General features: G+C 35.5%; 1 protein-coding gene across 7 annotated transcripts in view; it reads left to right on the top strand.

Annotated features, from left to right (window-relative positions):
* ZNF521 (zinc finger protein 521) overlaps positions 1–21,331 on the top strand; it is a 275,252-nt gene that overhangs the window by 124,791 nt on the left and 129,130 nt on the right. The window lies entirely within an intron of this gene.

Here is a 21,331-nt window from a genome sequence, read left to right as displayed (position 1 = left end):
AATCTAGAAGGTGTTGGATAAATGTGCATTCTTGTCCTGAGTGTGTTAACTATAGGATCATTAGCTACACTTTCTTACCCCATTTGGACTCAGGATGTTCCATCGTCATTGATGTTGCATCAGTTTCTAGTTATTATCTTCCTCTCCTTCAAGGCCTGCTTTCCCAAAGAAGTTGTAGTTGGTCTCACCAAGGTGGCCAGTGGTCTCTGGGTTCCAGAGAAAGCCTTTCCATCTCCATCATCCCTGTAGTGTGATGCAGAGCAGAAGGCTCTTTCCTCAACATGCACCTCAGACTTCATTGCGTTTCTCTCTAGTTTTCTTCCTACTTTGGCCTATGGAGGTCTTTCCTCCCATGCTGCTTCTAAAAGTGCAGAGATTCTTTGAGGCTCATCCTTGGCCCTCTTTTTCTTCTCTGTCTACTCTCTCAGGAGGCATCTCATTTATTCATGTGGCTGTAACTCTATGCTATGAATTCCCAAATTTCTATTCAGAGCCTAGACCTCCTCTTAGTTTCAGATTATTGTGTGCTACTGGCAGCTTGACTTTTCCATTTTGAATCTCTTTTAGATGTTTGAAGTGTGATGAGTACAGTCTAAAGTCTTGATTCTCTCTCCTAAAACCTATTCATTTTCCAGACTTCCATTGTTTGAGTAAAGGGAACCACCCTACACCCAATTACTCAAGCAAGAAATTAGGGAGTCATTCCTGATTCCTCCCTTTTACTCATTCCCCACATTTAATCTATTAATAAGTACTGGCTCTCTTGACTCTGCCTTTAACAAGTATCCCGTCTATGTCTTTCCGTCTCCAAAGCCATCCTCATGGTCTGGGCTGCGATCCTCGTCTGGATGCTGCAGTAGTCTCCTATTGGATCCCTGTCCATCTTCTGCCTGCTTCCAGGCCATTTCTCGTGCTGCATTGTCCAGCAGACATGTGAATTACATGGAGTCACTTAACATTCTTCAGAGGCTTCCCCATGTCACTCAAATATAAGCCTAGCCCCCCACCTTTCCAGTTTGTGAAGCTACCCCCAATCTGGCTGTAGCTGCCTGCCCTCACCTTGCTGGGTGGCTTCTCCTCACACAATGTGCCTGGCCTCCTGGCCTCCTGAGTTGGGGTTTGCTTCCAAAGCTTCACATGAACTGCTGGATTATCTGGGCTCCTCTTGCCAGTCAGCCTGTCTGCACCTTTCTCATCAGTCAGATGGGCCTCCCCACAAAATTTTACCAAAGTTAGTCTCTTCCTTAGGATCTCCTTTTAAAATAATATTTTTTTTACTTGTTTATTTCCCAACATGCTTGTCATAAAGTCTCAATCAGTATCAGTTGAATAAATGGCAGAATAGTATATACTCGGTCTCTGGATGTATATGCATGTATATCTAGTAACTGATATGTAGAGATATAAAGCTTACCCAAAAGTTCTTGCATGCTTTAAAATCAGGTTTGATTTAAAAAATTAAAATAAGCTAAAAGGCCTGAAGTTTCTAACAGTTGGACAATCATTTTCAATGTGAAGGTCTGTTGTACATTTCTTGAAGTCAGCATTATACATATATATATGTATATATACACATCATTGAAGTTTGATTTGCCAACATGTAGTATAACACCCAGTGCCTGTCCCGTTAATTGCCTTCCTCAGTGTCTGTCACCCAGTCCTCCCATCCCCCCACCCGCCTCCTCTTCCACTTCCCCTTGTTCGTTTCCCAGAGTTAGGAGACTCTCATGTTTTGTCACCCTCTCTAATTTTTCCCACTCATTTTCTCTCCTTCCCCCTTTAATCCCTTTCACTATTTCTTATATTCCCCATATGAGTGAAACCATATGATGATTGTCCTTCTCCAATTGATTTACTTGAAGTCAGTATTCTTTCTTTATGGTTCGTATCCTGAAAATGGCATTGTACATGGTGGTAATTCAGAACCCATTCAAGTTCCACAGTTCTCTTTTGTTTTATGCGATTAAAATTCCCACATAAGGATGGATTTTAAGTTTTTATATTTCAAATTGCCAATTCTAAGTTTTGCTAAGTTAGAAGAGCAAAAATTAGGTAAGCTTCTAGGTAAATAATATTTTAATATTTTAAAATAATAAGTAGACAATTTACATGATCAAATACATTTTTAAGATTCAAGATGTTCTCGATTTAGAGTGAGCTGCTTTGCAACGTTCAGATTTATTGTTGTTTTCAATATTTGTTTGGCAACTAGAGTGTACTAGTACAGGGAGTTAATGACCTCTGGCAGAAATACCAGGGTGTGGGTCATGGAAGCACCTGCCTCACATCCACTCTTTGTCCCTAGTGCCATGCTTACCTAGCATTGACATTAAACACATTAAACTTGCCTCCACTACCATCCCTACATTTTTTGTACTTGTTTCCAGTTCTGGATTTTTTTTTGCTGATGTGCTCCATATGGCTCCAATGTCTTTTTAGAACATATGAAATTCAGAAATAGGAGTGTTTTTGTATACAACCATGAATCTTGAATTGCACATCATATTTGTTCCTTGAGTACTGAGCCAAAAGAGCATAGAGTCATCCCATGTAGCAGCAGAATTCTGTTTAGGGGGAGCATTTTACATTTCGGTCTATATGGTGTTCAGGTGGAAATTAGTAAATATTCAAGATGACTTTGAATGATGAAAGAAAATCAAGAGCTGCATTCTGGATCTCTTATTACATTAATGCTTCACTCACCTATAGAGATGGGATTTTCTATTAGATGTACTTTATCTTCCTAGAAATTTCCCTACAAATTGCCAAGTACTTTTAAAAAGCTTAAATAGCCATATCCTTATTTATACTTTTTGTTTGTTTTCACCTTTCCACATTTTTTTGTTGAAGTTTCTATCCTTAATTTGCCCTTCTCGTCCCCCACCCTCATTTCCTATTACTTATTTTCTATTAGTTAGTACCCCAGGACAGATGACTAAAATATCAAATTTCAAATGTCGACCCTCTTCTGTGGCCCAGTCTTGGATTTTCAGCTACTGTTTGACATTATCAATAATGCCTTCTGCTAGCCCTTTGACCAGATCAAATCATAATTTCTTCTTCCCCCAGTTTTCAACAGTGTTCAGCTTTCTTCTAGTTACTCTTATATGAAACTTTGCTTGTATTTCCCACTCTTCTCTACTAACCTTTTGGATCGACCACTCTCAAGCTACTGTATTGTGTCTGCTGTTTGCATCTCTTGTATCCTTTGTCCAGGTCATGTCTGTCCTTGCACACTGACTGCTCCCTTTCATGCTATGCCTATCATAAAAGAAGTCTTGACCATTTTATTTATTTATTATGATTTTTAAATATTTTACTTATTTATTCATGAGAGAGAGAGAGAGAAGTAGAGGGAGAAGCAGGCTCCACGCAGGGAGCCCGATGTGGGACTCGATCCCGGGACTCCAGGATCACACCCTGGGCTGAAGGCAGCGCTAAACCGCTGAGCCACCCGGGCTGTCCAAGTTTCAACCATTTTAGAAGCCCAAGTTCACACAAATCACATTCTCTGGTCACTACATTATACAAGAAAAAAATTATCTTTTTAAAAATCTCCATAAATGTAAAAATTAAAAACACACACAGAACAAAGAGGGCATAAAAAGAGAAGTTAAAAGAATCTATAATGGAAAGAAAACTATCTAACAAAACCTGTGAGATGGAAACAAAACAAGACTTAGAGGAAACATGGCTATAACATAAGAATACATATTAGAAAATTAAAAAGGTATGCTATCCATAAGCTAAACATCCAACTTCAGAGATTGGAAACAGAACAAGAAAACAAGCCCATGATAAAACCGAAGAGAGGAAAATAATAAAGCAAAGAACAAAGGTAATGAAATGGAAAATTGACAACAAGGAGGCCAACCAAGTAAAAAACTAGTTCTATGACAAGACTAACAAAATTTATAAACTTCTGGTGAAATTAATCAAGTTAAAAAAGTAACAATAGATAATATTAATAATGAAAAGGGAGCCATAACATCATATGTGCAGAAGTTTAAAAGATAGTAGGAGAGCCACTACGTATACCACAATGACTGAAATAAAAATGAATGCAGAAATTCTTACTTTGCAAGCATGGAGAGCAATTGGAACTCTCTTGCTTTACTAGTGGCAGTGTAATTTGGTACAGGTGCTTTAAAAATACTGCTGGGTAATATATACCAAAGTTGAATACTGGCCAACTCTATGACTCACAAATTCTACTCTAAAGTCTGTATCTAAGAGATATAAGTGTGAATATTTACCACAGGTTATGAACAGAGATATTTATAGTGGATTGTACACATAAGGTTCAAGCTAGAGTTAATCAAAATGTCTGTGAATATAAAATGAATAAATACATTCATACTATGGTATAAACTCATTCCATTCACACAGTGGAATACTACACAGCAACAGAGGAGAATGAACTGCTATATAACAATATCAGTGATTCATAAACACAATGTTGAAAAAAAGGAACCAGGCACATACTACTAGTACATGACTCCATTATTATAAAGTATAAGAATAGGCAACACTAATCTGTCGTGATCAAAGTCAGAACAGTTAGCTCTAGGATGGTATGAAGTGGAAAAGGAAAAAAGGGATTCTTTTGGGTCCTAGAAATGTTCCATATCTTGATCTATGTGGTGATTAGAGTGTTGTTACATATGTATGTAAAATTTCACCCAGCAATTCACTTAAGTTTATAGCAGTTTAGTATAGGCTATTTCTCAACTTTAAATTTTATTTAAAAAAATCCAAAATGCACAAGATAAAAAAATAGGAGACTATTATGAATAATTTTATACTAATAGCTGGATAAATTTGATTATATAGAAATGGTCTTAGAATAGTATGTTACCAAAGCTGGCTCAAGATAAAAAATAAAAAAGTAGAATGATTCCATAAACATTAGAGAGTTTAATAAGTTGTCAAAAACCTTCCCACAAAGAAAATACCAGAGCATACACATAATTCCAAAGCTGTCCCAGAAAATACAAAAAGAAGGGACACTCCATTTAATAAGTCCAGTATACTCTCCATATTAAAACCAGACAAAGATAGTAAAAGAAAAATTTAGGCTATTTTATATTTAAAAAATTTAAAGGACATATTAACAAACTAGATTCACTATGTTAAAAGATTTTATACTATATTAAACTGATTTTGTCACAAGAATGCAAGGTAGCCTCAATCTCAAGAAATTGAATTTACCACATTAGCACTTTAAAGGAGGCATATTAGATGTTTATCTCAATAATTGCAGAAAAATTTAAATTCAACATATTTTCATGATTAAAAAACACAGGCAGGAATTTCCTTACCCTAATAAAGAGTATTTAAAATATTATTTTTAGCAAGGATAATAGTTAGTGGAGAAGTTTCAATGCAATTACTAGTTAGTAGTAAAATAACTAATAGAGTCTGTTCATTAACCTAGCCAACAATGTAAGATAAAATAAAAATGACTTTAAGTAAGTATAAAAAAATAGCACTAAAATTGAAGAGAAGCGAATCAAATTGTCATTTGGAGGTCTTATACTTGTATGTAAAACAATACTGAAAGAATCTAAAAAAAATGTTATAACAAAAAAAAAACTTTAGTAAATTTGTTAGGTACCAAATCAACTCATCAAGTCAATTCGATTTTTATTCACCAGCAAAAAGGTGAAAAAAATATAAGTTGTAAAATAATATGATTTATAATAGACACAAAAATTAGATTACTTAGAAATAAATCCTATATGGTGTTCAAGATATTTATGGAGAAAATGGTAAAACATAATTGGAAGATATTTTTAAAGACCTAAATAATGATCATGTATAACTCATTCATGGGTAAGAAGACTCAATACTGTAAACTTAACAAATATCCTTAATTTGACCTATAAATTATAGGTACTCCATTGGAAACTTCAACAGGTTTTTAAATGTATTTTTTATGTTTTTACTTGTTGGACTTGGACAAGCTGATTCAAAGATATTATATATATGGAAGAATGAAAGGTGAAGAATAGTAAAGATTCTCTTGAAGGAAAAGAACAAGCAGTGGAGGATTTGTCCTACTATGCAAGTGATTTATAATAAATGTGCAGCAATTAGGATGATGTGGGATTGACCCACAGAACAAAATAAAGGTTCTCCAAGAGCTATCAGACATATAAAAACTCAACATAGATTGTAGCTATCTTTGTACATAAGTAAGAATACATGGAGTATTCTATTCATTATCCATTTGGAAAAAAATAAAAATAAAATAGAATGCTCACGAGTAAAATGTGTGAAAGACAAAACTGTAAATCTTTTAGAAAAATATATAAAGAATATTTTTATGACCTTAGGTTGGGGATGATTTCTCAAATAATGCTCAGAGAGTATAAATCACAAATAAAATATCACAAATGATAGGTTAATCTACTTTAAAAATAATAATTTGTTTACCAAAAGTTACTATAAAGTGAGCAAAAATGAAAGCTATATTTGATTAAAAAAACATTTATAACACATATAGCTGGGTAATATTAGTTTCCTAAATATATAGAAATGACCATAAATCAATAAGAAAACGCAAACTAACAAATTAGAATATGAGAAAGTAACATGAAGCAAATTCACAAATAGGAAACATGAAAGCTAGTAAACATGTGAAAATATTTATCCTTACTAATAATGTGGGAAATGCAAAATCAGACAGAGAGTAATGGGTTGTCCGGAAAGAACACACAGGAAGCTAAGTTGCTTAATCATTATTCTTGATGTATTATTTATGGTATAAATTCTCTTTGTAAGCATTTAATATTTAACATAAAAAGCAAAAATAATCAGAGTCCTAAGTATACAGTCAGTATCACTTACCATAAATAAAAGATATCAAACTAATACAATTAATACCAAATAATGTTTTAAAAATTCTAGATATAGACTTGTACCTACAAAAAGCTGTTTTTTCATTGTTGCCAGAAAATTTATCAACTGTTGTAGAGATATTAAAGACCTATTAGCATCTCAGTGAGACTTTTTTCCTTTGTGTATTCAGAAAGAACAGTATCCATACTTTCCAGTTAAGGTGGTACATATCTCACACTTTGGAGAGAACATTAGCCTATGGCATTAACTTTTTATTTCTCACTTGGTACTTCAACTTAAGATAACAGATTTATTAATTTCCTGCTATGTGCAAGACATTAGGCAATCAGGTTTGTAAAGAGGATGAGCATTATACAAGTATGGGCTTTTGAATACACAACTTTCTCCCCTATATGGCCCCCTGAGGGTGTAGAGTTTACTAAGGAAAGATTAATGTAGAAAAATAAGTATATTATAAATTAGAATGGAATGTGTGCCATAATAGAAGTACTAGTGAACTGCTAAAGTAGTTCAGAAGAGGTAGCAGATAAGGAGGCAGGAGTTAGCTTTACAGATATCTGTGTAATGAGCAAACAAATTGGAAGAACTTCTAAAGCAAAAGTCCTGAGGCAGCAGCGTGCCTAGCTGGCTTAAGGAATAGCAAGGGGCCGGCGTGGCAGGGGCCCAGAAAGCTGGAGAGGGTGGAGGCACGGCTTGGCTTGGTATCCTCCATGTTTCTCAGGAGAGTTCCTTACACATGAGAGGTTCCTAGTAAACACTTGTAAATAGTTGAAACCTGGTGATTAAAACAAAGGACAAAAAGAAACAAAGACGGAAACATTTCTCTGAGAACTAAATGGTAATACAGTTTCTTCCAACCACACATAAATAGAACATAAGACTCCTCATAAGTATGTAACATTCTATGCAATTCATTTCCTAAAGAGATTGAATGGCAGGTGAAATCCTGTAAGAAATCCCCATATCAAGACAAATGATTTATTTTGTTGAATTAAACATTGTATGACACAAGCCAGTCTTCAGTTGAGTCTGAAAATTTTTTTGTTATTCTGAGCCTGACACTCTAGGTATAGGGATTTTAAACATATGTCACATAACATAGAAGAAAATATTGTGCTTAGGGAAAAAAAGATGAGTACAAATAACAGTTGACAGAACCATCTGTGTCATCTAACTTGTCCTTCCTCAGCTTCAGTTTGTTCATTGCTAGCATGGGCATAATCCATACTTTGCCTACTTTGTAGGGTTATTGTGAAGAGCAAATGGTATATGTATATACGGAAGTCCTCAGCAAACATGAAGCACCCAACAAAAACAAATGTTGTATATGGTGCATCTTTTATATAATATCTAGGCATAAGTCTACATATATGCCTATGTATGTATGCACACATTCCTATAATTTATATATGAAATGTTTTCAATTTAGTTATTTTGTATTCTAGAATAATTTCATCTAATGCTATCTATGGATTATTTGGTCAAAATGCATCAAAATAAGTTATCACACTTCCACAAAGTTGGTGAAATAGAAAAGCATAATAAAATATTAAAACAGACCTACAAACAATGAAAACCAAAGAATAAACAGTGTAAAGACTACAGAGTTTAAAATATTACTTTATTTGCTTGGGATCAGAGATCGTGTCAGATAACAATAAGTATAAAGAGTAGAAAAAACATGTAAATAAGTGAGTTTGTAGATAAAAAAGCAATTATAAGTAAGAGATGGAAATTTTTCTATAGTACTGTTGGGTTGAAACATCATGGAGAACAACAGAACAAAAGAAGTATTGGGGAAATAACATATGAGAAAACTAAAAATTGTAAATGAAAGGCATATTAAGTGAATCCCAAAAAGAGATGGTTTTTCCCCTAAGCTCAAGAAGCAAGTGAATAGTTTGAAAAGCAGTTAATTTTAAAAAGCTATTATTTGTTTGCCTAAAACCCACTGGCAATGTTCTCTAGGGATCAAATATATTTACATTCTGCAGAAAGGAAAATGGTGAAAATTTTGTGGGGTGTTTTTTTTGGACAGGATTTGTAATTTAGATGCATAACTCCTTATTTTTAGGATAGAGTGCTATATTTAAAAATCGCTAATAGGGATCCCTGGGTGGCGCAGCGGTTTGGCGCCTGCCTTTGGCCCAGGGCGCGATCCTGGAGACCTGGGATCGAATCCCACATCGGGCCCCCGGTGCATGGAGCCTGCTTCTCCCTCTGCCTGTGTCTCTGCCTCTCTCTCTCTCTCTCTCTCTCTCTCTGTGACTATCATAAATAAATAAAAATTAAAAAAAATCACTAATAAGTAAGTGGTTGAGAGAGATTTCAAAGCACACATGCGCCATGATTTAGAAACCAAAACAGCTCTCATAAACCTAACTTGACAAAGTCTGATTTTAATATTTTCATTTTAAGATAAATCTCAGGATTATCTCGGGTATTTTATAAGTTTGGCTAACAGTACAGCAAAAGGAGCTGTGATAAAATTTCTTGATAAATACATGTCCAGAAATATAGAATTTAATTATGAACAGGGACCACATATTTAACAAAGATCATTCTTTAAAAAAAATAAAATAAAAAGCCAGGAGTGGAACAGGAAAGGTAGACAGGAGGCAGAATGAAATGAATAAATGAGGTAGCTGGCAGGAAGCCCTCTAAGCTTAATGTCTAGACCTACTGGGATTGGAAAATTGACATCATTTTGGTGGAAGACATCTCCTTTCAGCGAAATGAGTCTGGATCGATATCATTTTGTTATACCAAATTTAAATAATTTGAAAACAGACATTCCATACCAGGCATGGGACATTATTTGGATCAGTTTGTGTCTAGTACATGCATTCATTCTGCTGTTACTGAGTTTCAGACCTGTGACAGGCATTGTATGTAGGCACTGGGTACACAGTGACATACAGATGAGTATTTTCTGCCTCTCTTGGCAAAGAATTAAACCTCCAGAAAGCAAGTATACTCTCAAATAGTGAATCATATACATATTAAGATGGCGAGCAGTTGGCAGGATTAGAAATAGGAATATTCTCAAAGGTCTAGTAAGAATATTCAACAATAAAATTCTAAAATGTCTTTTAAAATAATGACTGATTTATCACCTGACCGTAAGGAACATCTAAAAAAAATTACAGTGCTTGCCTTGCACAGATTCTATTAAAAATGGTTGGATTTGATATTGTGATCCTTTTCCTAGCACTTTCCCCTCATATTCTTTATTGTGGAGCCGTGTTCTCATGGAGCAGAAGTCCTGTTTAGAAAGGGCCCCCATATTTTCTCAGGTTATATTCTTGGACATTTTTTATATGGGAAGTCTGTAGCTTTGTAAAATATATTATCAATAAGGATTATGCAGAGCTTTTTAAAGTCTACCATTTAATCTTTTTGGGATAATCTGAAGGGGGACTGGAAGAAGGTCTTATGTGGTTGTGTGATGCAGAATGTAGGCATGTTTGGTGGCGACAATCTGGTTCCCTCTAATAAATTTCTCTGAAAACACTTACTCTTGGGTATACTTATAAAAAGCCCAAATCAATTCATTTCTGTATAGTTCATGCACTCCTTCACAAATAACCACTGTCAGGCAGTGCACTGGGTACTGGAGCTCAAGGAGAAATAAGACATTGTTCCTTAAGTGACAGGAAGCCTTGGAATATAATGCGCATAGATGTTTTGAATATGACACAGTAGATTCCATGCTGAAAGAATACACTGGGAAGTGAGGATCCACAAAGACAGTAGGAACTACCAGTGGAGAGGTGGCACTATAGAGGTGATCCTGTGGTCCAGTGCAAAGAGGAGCCACAGCAAAGTTTGAGGCACAGTGAAGAGCCAACTGGGCAATAGTTAGCAATTCCTTCGTGTCAATGTGCTACCCCACCATAAAGGTGTGGCTCTATTCATGGCAGTCCAGAGTTTGAGGCTTGCTATGTTGGTCATTTTCTGTGCATTCCAGGCAAGGATGCTTCATCTCTCCAGTCTTCACTCTCATTGTCCATGATGAAGAAATTTTTTATTTTAAAGATCTTAATTTATTTATTCATGAGAGACACACACAGAGAGAAGCAGAGACATAGGCAGAGGGAGGAGAAGCAGGCTCCATGCAGGGAGCCCGATATGGGACTTGATCCCAGGACTCGAGGATCACGCCCTGAGCCGAAAGGCTGTCACTCAACCACTGAGCCACTCAGACGTCCCTGTGATGAAGAAATTGAGCTAGATGACCTCACCCATCCCTTTCAGTTCTAGAACTGCAACCCTGTGCTAGCTCATACTAGTACCTTTGAAGATAAAAAATATGGGGACATTTTATTCTTTTATATTAAGATGCTTTTTGGAATGACGTATGAGAAAGAGTTTTATAAATCCTGATAAATTTAATTAAAACAAGTGGTTGAAAGAACCTGGCTGCCACCTTTGCATGTATGTATGTTGTAACTCGCACAACAGGATTTAGAATAGGTGAAGTCAAGGAAATGCACCTCTATCCTAAAACAAAACAAAACAGAACAAAACAAAAAATCCTTAGTGCTGAAGAGTACCAACAATGAGAATAATAAGTAAACACCTACAGTGGTATGTGGGTGTAATTGCCAGCACGCTTTATGGAGCAGGTGGGGTTTCAGAAGCAATTTGAAGGAGAAGAGAAAGGTGGTCTGACATGCCTCAGTAGGAAAGCTGCTCAAGTGGAAGGGATGGGTGAGAGAAGACAATGTAAAATGAAAACAGGGAGAAAGAACCAGAAAAACAAAGGAGAAGAAAAAGAACAGCTGAGAGAAGGAGGACAGGAGGTAAGATACCTCAATGGAAATAAGAGCAATAAAGGACAAGGTAATTTGGGTACACCCAGGGTAACTAAAATGACCTAAACAAGACAGAGACATTCTGTAGAGAAGGTACAGAACTACCAGAATATGAGATATTCCTTTGACAGAAGAACTAGAAGGATAGATTATGGAAATGTAAACAAAGGAGAAGAACCAGGACTCCACAGGAGCCTTCATCTGAAGGGAAGTGAGAAGAAGCAAAGATTTTTATTTGGCAGTGGACCACTATGACTCATTCACACATTATTGTGTGGAAATAATGGTGTTGTATGTTGCGGTGAACACAAGATGGGTAAGACGGATCCTCCACCTACCCTTGAAGAGCTTACAGTTGAAATGATTGAAAATAATTTCAGTTGAAAATTACTGAAAAATACTGAAATAATTCGGATACAGTGTGTACTGAATTCTAAGAGAATCAAAAAGAAATTTTTATGATTTATTATTAGATAAAGCTCCTCTCTGTGTTATCCTTTTGATATTTATGCCAAGTCTCAAGTAAATGGTACTAGTATTCATTAAGTATTAACAAACCTGTCTACATTCTCAGCTTGCCTTTAGGGCAGAAGTTATATACTTAAGAAAATGTTTCTTAATGGATTCTGAAATATTTTTTCCTCCCTCCCAAAACTTCCTCCAGGTCTCTGGTAGGATTGTATATCATATTACTAACCTCCAACATTGGGTTGCTGTGGGCATATGATGCACTTTGATGGTATTACAACATAGGAACTTAACATTGCTACTTCGTCTCTCCAACTGCTGTCACTGATAACCACCAGCCAGCTCCTCATTCTGACAACAGTGAGACAGAAAGAAGGGTTCATATTTTTAAACTGAAATCAATCAGTATATGGTTGGAATAATTGATGGGGGAAAATAGACCATAATTTGACATAAGGCAAAAATTTCACCTTCTTCCTTTCCTCCTCCAATTTTTGTTGAAAAAAACTGATTACTTCAACTCTTGTTCCCCATTCCCAATTTCTAGCTCTCTGAATGATACGAATGCTTACAAACAGTCAGTATAGGAAGCTAACCCAAATCTACTATGAATCATAAATCCCTCTAACCTGGGAACTAACAACATATTATAACCAGTGGTAACTAGAAGCAAATTCCTCTCCTAACCCAAAAAGAATTAACACTGTTTCCAGTGATTTTTTTTTAAAACGTTTACTACAGCATCAGTTTAGTCTGTGTTGTTCAGCCTCTTCTAAGTCACTGATTTCTGGTGCTGTGTAGGGTGGTAGAGAAGTTTTCAGACAGAAATAGTCAAGCCATAGGTTGCACATTAAGAATGAAGATGCTGGATGTGGGATGCCTCATTAGATCGTCCATTGGAGAGTCAGTAAATGAAATGTATTGACTGCCCACTTTATGGACAACACTATAGGAGATTGATTCAGGTACACTTGCTATGGCATAGAATAAACAGCAGCTGAACACCTGCTGTTTAATGAGATCATCTAGATGAAGATCTCTTACCCAGAGGGGCTCAGTGGCCTGTGTAGTGGAGGAAATAAGCTGGGTTCCTTGAAAGAGCTTCCAAATTCTAAATCAGGACAAATCAGAGGACTGGAGACAAATAAGCCTAAGAAAGCATCTCTCTCCATGGCAAACCTAGGCTTAAAGTCATGGTAATTACTTCATTTTTGACGCTGGGTTTTGTTTTTTAGTGAATCCTAGCCAAAATTTGTTTTTTAAATCTCAATTATTGCGACACCTTGGTGGTTCAGCAGTTGAGTGTCTGCCTTCAGTTTAGAGCATGATCCCGGGATCGGGAATCAAGTCCTGCATTGGGCTCTATGCAAGGAGCCTGCTTTTCCCTCTACCTATGTCTGTCTGTCTGTCTGTCTGTCTCTCTCTCTGTCTTTCATGAATAAATAAATCTTCAAAAAAATAAATCTCAATTATTTTCTAGTTTTTAGCTATTGATGATTCTTTTGAAAATAAACTATTGTAAATGCTATTTATATTTAATGCTTTAAAAGAACCCAAGAAAAGTGAGGAAAAAATGGCTGGACTTTTTTTTACCCCCTGATTTCAAAATTAATGGTAGCTGAAATTTATGTCTTTATGGAGTTTTTGGGCTTATTTGTAAAAAACTAAATATGTTTAAATAAATACTGTTTTCTTTTCAGATTCTACAAAGGTCTATGCAGAGTTTGTCTAAAATGAAAAGAAAAAATTGCAACTTAGTCATTTCAAACAAAAATCTTTCTCTTACTAGATTTTTGCCTGTCTCTTCTTTTTTCCTGCCCAGTCAGTTGGCCAGAGCAATCTTATTTAGCCCTGCTTCTGTTTCAAACTGCCTTCCTCATTCCACCAAATGCCCCACCAGACTATGAACACTTGCCTGGCATGCAGCAGGAACTTTGTAACCCGGTTTTTAAAAAAATATTATTTATTATTTATTCATGAAACACACAAAGAGAGAGGCAGAGACATAGGCAGAGGGAGAAGCAGGCTCCCCGCAGGGCCTGATGCAAGATTCAATCCCAGGACCCCAGAATCACGACCTAAGCCAAAGGCAGATGCTCAACCACTGAGCCACCCAGGCGTCCCTATAACTCAGTTTTAAGTTCAGGGAAAATTGTCCCCATTTTTGACCTCAGATGAAGTCTTTTCTCTCCCAGTGAATTTTTCCTGACTCTTCTAGACCACTTTAATCTGTCCCTGTTTGATGTGTCCTAGTGGTCTTCTCTTTGCCATACACTGACTGACACTTGGTCTTGAAGTGTTTTGCCATGTTAATTTAGGCAGAATACTTACATAACAGTTTATTATTTGTGTGTGTTCTTTCCCCATTTATATTGTAAGTCCTTGAGTTTAGGAACCATGTTTAATATCTCTTGGTTACTGAACTTAGCAAAAAGTGCTATGTGGTCTTTAATCTCAGGACATAAACTACATCTGTAAGACAGTAATGCCCTTCTATTAATTACCATGAGAGCACACAACAGAAAATCTGTGCTGGTGTTTTTCAATGAATTACTTGGGCACACTTCTCACCATGAGTAGTTTCCATCACATTTCACTTATTTTTTTTTCCTCTTTCTTCTGACTTATTTTCACACAAACTCAGAATTACTTGGAAAATATCCAAACTAAATTAGTAAAATGTCTGAACTACTGAGTATTTGTAGAAGCTGTAGGTTTATTATTTTCACTCACACATAATATTCGTTTGCTTGCCAACAAAATCCTGCCAAGTAAAGGTGCTACTGATCTTAAATATAAGTCTCTCTCTCTCGTAATTAATATATTCGTTCTCAGAATGGTAATGTATATTGCTATAGTCCTTGAAAACAGCTTTTTTTCTCCCCCGCCCCAGCAAGGTTGTACCTTTTTACATGCTCTATCTTCTTTCCCAACTCCCAATCCTATCACCAATTTCTGATATTCTTTATGTTATTAATTTTTAAACCTCTATTTGATAAACATTTGTTTAATCGTTGTTAATTGTCATAAAATTTAAATGAGTGGATTCTGGTTTGAGGAAATTATACTATGGTTTCAAAGTCCACATGAAAGAGTGAGAATTAATCTTTGACAAGCAACTTTGTTGTGTCAGACAGTTTATATAGTATTCCATTCCATCTCCATAATAACCTGTCAAGTAAAGAGTAATAAAGGTAGTTACTCTTTAATGCAGGCATGCTACATGGTAGGCATGGTACTAAGCACTTTTATACAGTTCTCACTTGCTTCTCACATTAAACTCTTAAGATGTAAGTTTTATTAGTTTTAATTTACAGGGAAGAGTACTAAGACTCAAGGTCATTAAATGATTTGTCACACAGCTAAATGATGAAGCCATGAAATAGCAACTAATTGCAAAAAGAAGATTCTAAAGTTGCTTTCCTACTAAAACTGCTGGGTATGTTTGGAGTGAAAATTTCATAGCATCATTGATGCTGTAAACAACATCCTGACTTCAGAGGGTCCTGACTGAGTCTGGGACCAGCTCTTCCTTGACAGCCACTGCCTAAGTTTGGGACTGGTGACATAGAGAGGGCTGAGGGTTATGGGACATCTTTGAGAAATGATTCTGTTACATCATGCTTTGATGCTCTGAACATATAATGATGATAGATAAAATATAAATAACCAAATGGATGTAGTCAGGTTCAAAACAATTCTCCATCTTTGAGATCCAGAAACCAAATTTCAGAAGTGGTTGGGACTGAAGCCAGGATTCTATAGGATTCTACTCCAGAATTGGTAACAAGATTTAATTTCTGTGGGACAGAACTAAACTTGCTACTTAAAGCAGGGCAGAGAAGTTTCATTGCTTACAATAGAAGGCTAGAAAAAAAAATTCTGTTGTTGATCAATACCTGGTATTAGGACTTTTGAGCTGGAGAGTTAAAGGGATAGGAAAAAAGATACAGTTTTATGACTTAAAACTGAATTAGCCAGATGCTGGCTCTGTGATTCAACTAGCAAAGTCCTCTATATCCCTGTAGCACATCAGACATACATGAAATGCCTCATGAGACCTAGCCTGGTCTAGGAGTCTGAGATAGCCTGGGAGAAACAATGGCAAAACTATTAGCAAGGAAAGAATGAGCACATAGAAAAAAAATCTTTCACTAAAAATGGGCTTCAAACCAAGATTCCAAAATATGTGAATGAATCTAATGCTAGTAAAGCAGCAAAACAAAACAAAAATAATAAAAACCACAAACAAACAAAAATGCCAGCTGTTATGATACCAAGATTCCACTCCAGAAGAAATTAATTATATAGAAGAGTCTGACAAAGACTTTGAAATAAGTATGTTTAGAAGCTCGGAAAGATAAATGTAGGTAGGATTTCTACTAAAAGGAGTGACAAATTATGAAGCAAACCCAAGTATAAACAAAGCAAGAGCACTTGTGTTTAAAATTAGAAATGAAAAATAGTCCTTGAACTAAAAGTTTTGGTGGATAAGATAAACTCTAGACTGGAGACCAGTGAAGAGAGAATTCATGGTTTTTAAGAGTACAGACAATTACCTAGCTCAAAATAGAGGGACAAACTGACTTCTAATTGTGCATGAAACACAGTTAAGATACATGGAGCCGAAATCCAGACACTCCAGTCTTGCCTAATAGGAGTTCCAATAGGAATGAATAGAGGATGTCTGTGAGAGATAACATGGAAACTAAAGAAAACTGAAGAAAATAATGGCAGAAAATGTTCAGATTGGAGGCGTTATGTAAGTTCTCAGATTGAAATTGTTCTTTCAGTATTGAGCAACAGTAATATACAAAAATATATGGTCAAGAACATGGCAATAAACTCTCAGGACACTGAGAGAAAGGAGAAAATCTTGAAGTCAAGTAGGGGGAATTAGGGAAGGCAGTTCCACCCTCTGGATTTTGGTCAAGAGCCTGGTACTGGAAGTTTATGTTGAAGATGGCTGGAGACTGGTTTCTCACTCTGATACCAGATGTGGCATTGTTAAGGACCAAAGCAGTACACAATTACAAGGAAAGCCTTCTTTCAAAATGTACTTAAAATGCCACTGTCAATTTGCCTGCAAATGATCAGACTATAAACTGTGTTAAAACCCGGTAGGTGGGAGGCAGGGTAAGACACTGGCCTTAGTTATGGTACTCACAATCTGAACGAATTAGTTCAAGTCACTTCATCACTTCATCTGCACAGGAGGATAATCATCCCTCCTTTATCAGCTCTCACAGTTTTGTTGCAAGTGAATTTTGTGCATAGGAGCTCTTTATAGACCTTACAGACAATTGTAGGAAACTGTTATTTCTTTATTATAGAAATGAATGTAACCTCTGGTTTTTGACCTCTTGGAGTTCATATGTTAGATTTAGAAAAAGCAAGTAAACAAAAAATCCTCACAAAAAATACGAAAATATTTGCAAAGCTGCTTGTTACAACTAAGCACAAATTATCTTGGATGCACATCAAGTGTGGAGGTTTGAAATGAACCAAAGCAATGGGTTTAATCAGGTTATGTTTAGTATTTTAAAAAATGACTTTAGATAGAATTGTTCTATCCATTTATTCCCATTTTATATTATGAAAATATTTAAGCATGTACCTAGGTTTAATAATTGTTAACATTTAACCACATTTACTTTATCTGTATATGACTATTTTTTCTGAATATTTGGAGGCAAATTGTAAACATAATGCCATTTCACCCCTAAATATCCAGTATGCATCTCATAACAAAAAGAGTATCCACATAACCATAATGCCATTGTCATATCTAAGAAAGTTAATGGAAGTAAATACTCAATACCATTTCATAACCAGTTGAAATTAAGATTTCTCCAATTTCCTCAAAAGCCTTTTTTTGCTGTTTTCTCCCCAAATTAGAATCACCACATGCTACATTTATTAGTTGTCTTTTTAATCTCTTTCACCTGAGAATCATGCCTCCACCTTTTCTATTTTTTCTCTGCGACATTGGCTTTTTGAAGATAACAGACCAAGAATATTTTTGATTGGTGTTGAAGAATATTTTGGATTTGTATACTCCTCTCCTTCCCCCCCTCCCCCTGCTGCCAGGGTACTGCTTGTTTCTCTGTGCTTGTATTTCCTGAAAACTGGACTATTTGTCTAAAAGCTTGGTTAGATTCAGGTTTACGTTTTAGATGAACGTACTTTATTGTGATGTATTATACTACACATTGCATCACATTGAGAGACACATAATGCCAGGCTATTTTATTGGTAGTAAGTAAGCTAAGTAGTCTGGTTGCAGTGATTACCACCAGATAAATCCACTGTAAAGTTAAATCTTTCTCTTTGTAGTTATTAAAGGATAAAAATTGGGTACCTCCAGAATAACTTTTCTCTTAAAGAGTTTTAGCATCCCTTAATGAGTATCCTGGGCTCCTTTATTTGGCATTGCAAAATGGTGAATTTTCTGTCATTCCTTCTACTGTGAGTCTTTCATAAAGAACTTTTCCTCATCAAATAGGCATGAACTACATTTCCTCCTAAAAAAGCTTAGTGCTTCTGTGCCTTTAATTACTAATTTTCAGGATAAGAGATTTATGTAATAGTCACTTCCAGTGGTGGCAACTAAGATTTTTTTTCCTTTTCTGTTCCTGAGGGTTGCTATGAACTCAATGATTTTTTTTATAGTCCATGTTTTGTTTAAAAAAGTCAAAGCAATTTATAACTGCAAAGTACATATATTTTTTTTGCTTGATGAGGTACAATGTGAAGCCTAAGTCCTAATGGAATGTAGTTTGCTGGGGGAGGGGGTGTTAATCAGAATAATTTTTTTAAGTATACATTATTAAAATCCTGATCACTTTTTTTAATTTATGAGATGCTCTTTCCTGAAAGTCTCTGAGTACCTTAACCAGAGTATAACTGAAAACAAGAATGTCAAAAAGGCACATTTAAATTGTTCTCAAAATCAATCAAAAATAATGAGGTGCTGGGAAAAAGTTGTATCCTTGATAATTACATCTATCAGTATCAGAAAACAAAAGAGAACAATCAGGAAATGACAACCCCACTCCCAAGTAGCACATTAAAAAAAGGCTAATGAAAAAAAGTCTCTTTTAAAAATTGTACTAAATTAGCATTTCAAGTAAATTGACAACTTAAGCGTTGATAAAGGCCAATCTGGGGCCCAAACAATGGAAGTTCTGTTTCTACTGTTATCTGCTTTTAGAAGAAATGATCTCACTTGACTTTTTTTTGTGTTGTTGTCTTCTATATAAATGGAAGTAATTGTCCTAAGGGAGGTGACAGTCGCCCTGTACTCCTTAAGGGTTAGGACAACCCTGGAGTATTGTGCTTAATTTAGGGTTCTGTTTCTTAAAAGGTTGACCTGGAAGAGAGTAACCAGGATGGTGAAAATTGTTCAAAACGTTTCTTATACCATCCCTCTATTCTCAATTTGAAAAAGGGTTAATGTAATTGTCATATTAGATAAGGGATCCAACCTCTTCTTTACGGCTCCAGAGCCTAGAGTTAGGACCAATGGCTGACAGTAGAAAAGCAGATTTGGGTCTCAAATTAGGAAGAAGTCCTTTACAAACTCAGCTGTACAGAGCTGGAGGGATTTACTTCCAAGGGAATGAACTCCCCAACGCCAACCAGCACCGTTCAAAGGTTATGATCACTCCATTTAAGTATGGTGTATGGGTGGGCAGGCATCTCTCACATATTTTGCTAAAAGTCTATCATAATAAGGATGCTTTAAAGGTTATTTAAAATCATTTTTAAAAAGAGAGATAGAAGGTAAAAATGAATTTTATGTCATGGCTTTCAGAAAGAACACCTTAACATATCATTGCTTTGTATTTGGGAAATGTGAGCTGTGTGGGGAGGCAAAGTTCAAATTACAGCATTGTAAGATCACGGTATACGTTGTTTTTGATGACATGAAATTCTTATTTCATTCAGCCCCAAATTTAGGAGCTTATAGATAAGAATCTGACTTTGTTAAGAATAGAACATAACATTTTAGACACTATCTTAAGAGTAGAATTAGTATTTGAATTATCAGCAGTGACAAAAGCCTTCTCCTTCAATGATAAAAGAAAACTTGTGTACATAGATCTTCAAATATGTCAGTTCATTTTGAAGGTAGTAGTAAGTGCTGGTATTTTATTATTTTGGCTTGTCAAGTGATTTTATTCTTTATTATTAATCCAGGAAAAAAAAAGTCCTAGTATATTCCACCAACATATTCATCAGTCATCATTTTTGGAGACAGTTTTCGACATATTGTATGTTTTACTGTGCTAACAAGAGAAAAGACTAGCCATTAAGTTTATGTTTCTTTGTTTTTCAGCAAGGTCACATATCAGGAATAATGCTAGAAGTATGCTAATAAACAATATATAATGTAGGTCATCTGGGAGTAAGAAATATTTTCTAACTAGTTCTAAAGGGAAATATTGTTAAAAAAGGGATAGATGTTATTTACGCAACACATGTTGCTCTATATGTCACCATCAAAAGCATCTTGTAAACAGCTCAGTGCAGTAAATCTTCCTCGGTGATCGTCAGGGTTTTCAACTCCGTGTTAGATTTAGATTCAGCACATTCAATTCACAATATGCCTAATGTACAAAAGCCTGTTAGGTTATTGAGAACGCTTCCATTGGAAATAGGCCTGCTCTTCTGTATTTTACAAGGAATGCTACTATCCTGTGTTGCAGAAGCTAATACTATGTTAAGTGACAATAATTAAGAAAATTTTACATGAACAGCATTTATAATTTTAATTGCTTTTGAAATTATGCTAAATTTTTGTACTTGATTTTGATTTTGTTGAGTTCTTTAAAATTAATTATGATTTACAGACTGATATTTTTAATTGCTACGATTAGTGAAGCAATTTTATATGACCACGGATGAAATGATAATTCTGTAAGAATGCCTTAACAAACTGTCATTGGTGTACTTTTACAAGTGTCATTTTTTTCACATTTGGGAGCTTTCAGAATGGTTTATTTTGTTTTCCAAGATGGTTTTTAATTGAAAATATCAAATTTCATCATAAAGGAATTTATGTAACTGTGTTCTAGAAAACATAACCAATACTTTATTTATTGAATTCACCTAAGGTGTACTGAGCCATATGGGGAACACAATGATAAAGATGTGAAATCATAAAGGCTGCTTTTATC

Source organism: Vulpes lagopus, chromosome 1 (genome assembly GCF_018345385.1).
Source record: "Vulpes lagopus strain Blue_001 chromosome 1, ASM1834538v1, whole genome shotgun sequence".
NCBI classification, from domain to species: Eukaryota; Metazoa; Chordata; class Mammalia; order Carnivora; family Canidae; genus Vulpes; species Vulpes lagopus.
The sequence above is the reverse complement of the archived record's forward strand: the minus strand, read 5'-3'. Positions and strand labels throughout refer to the sequence as shown.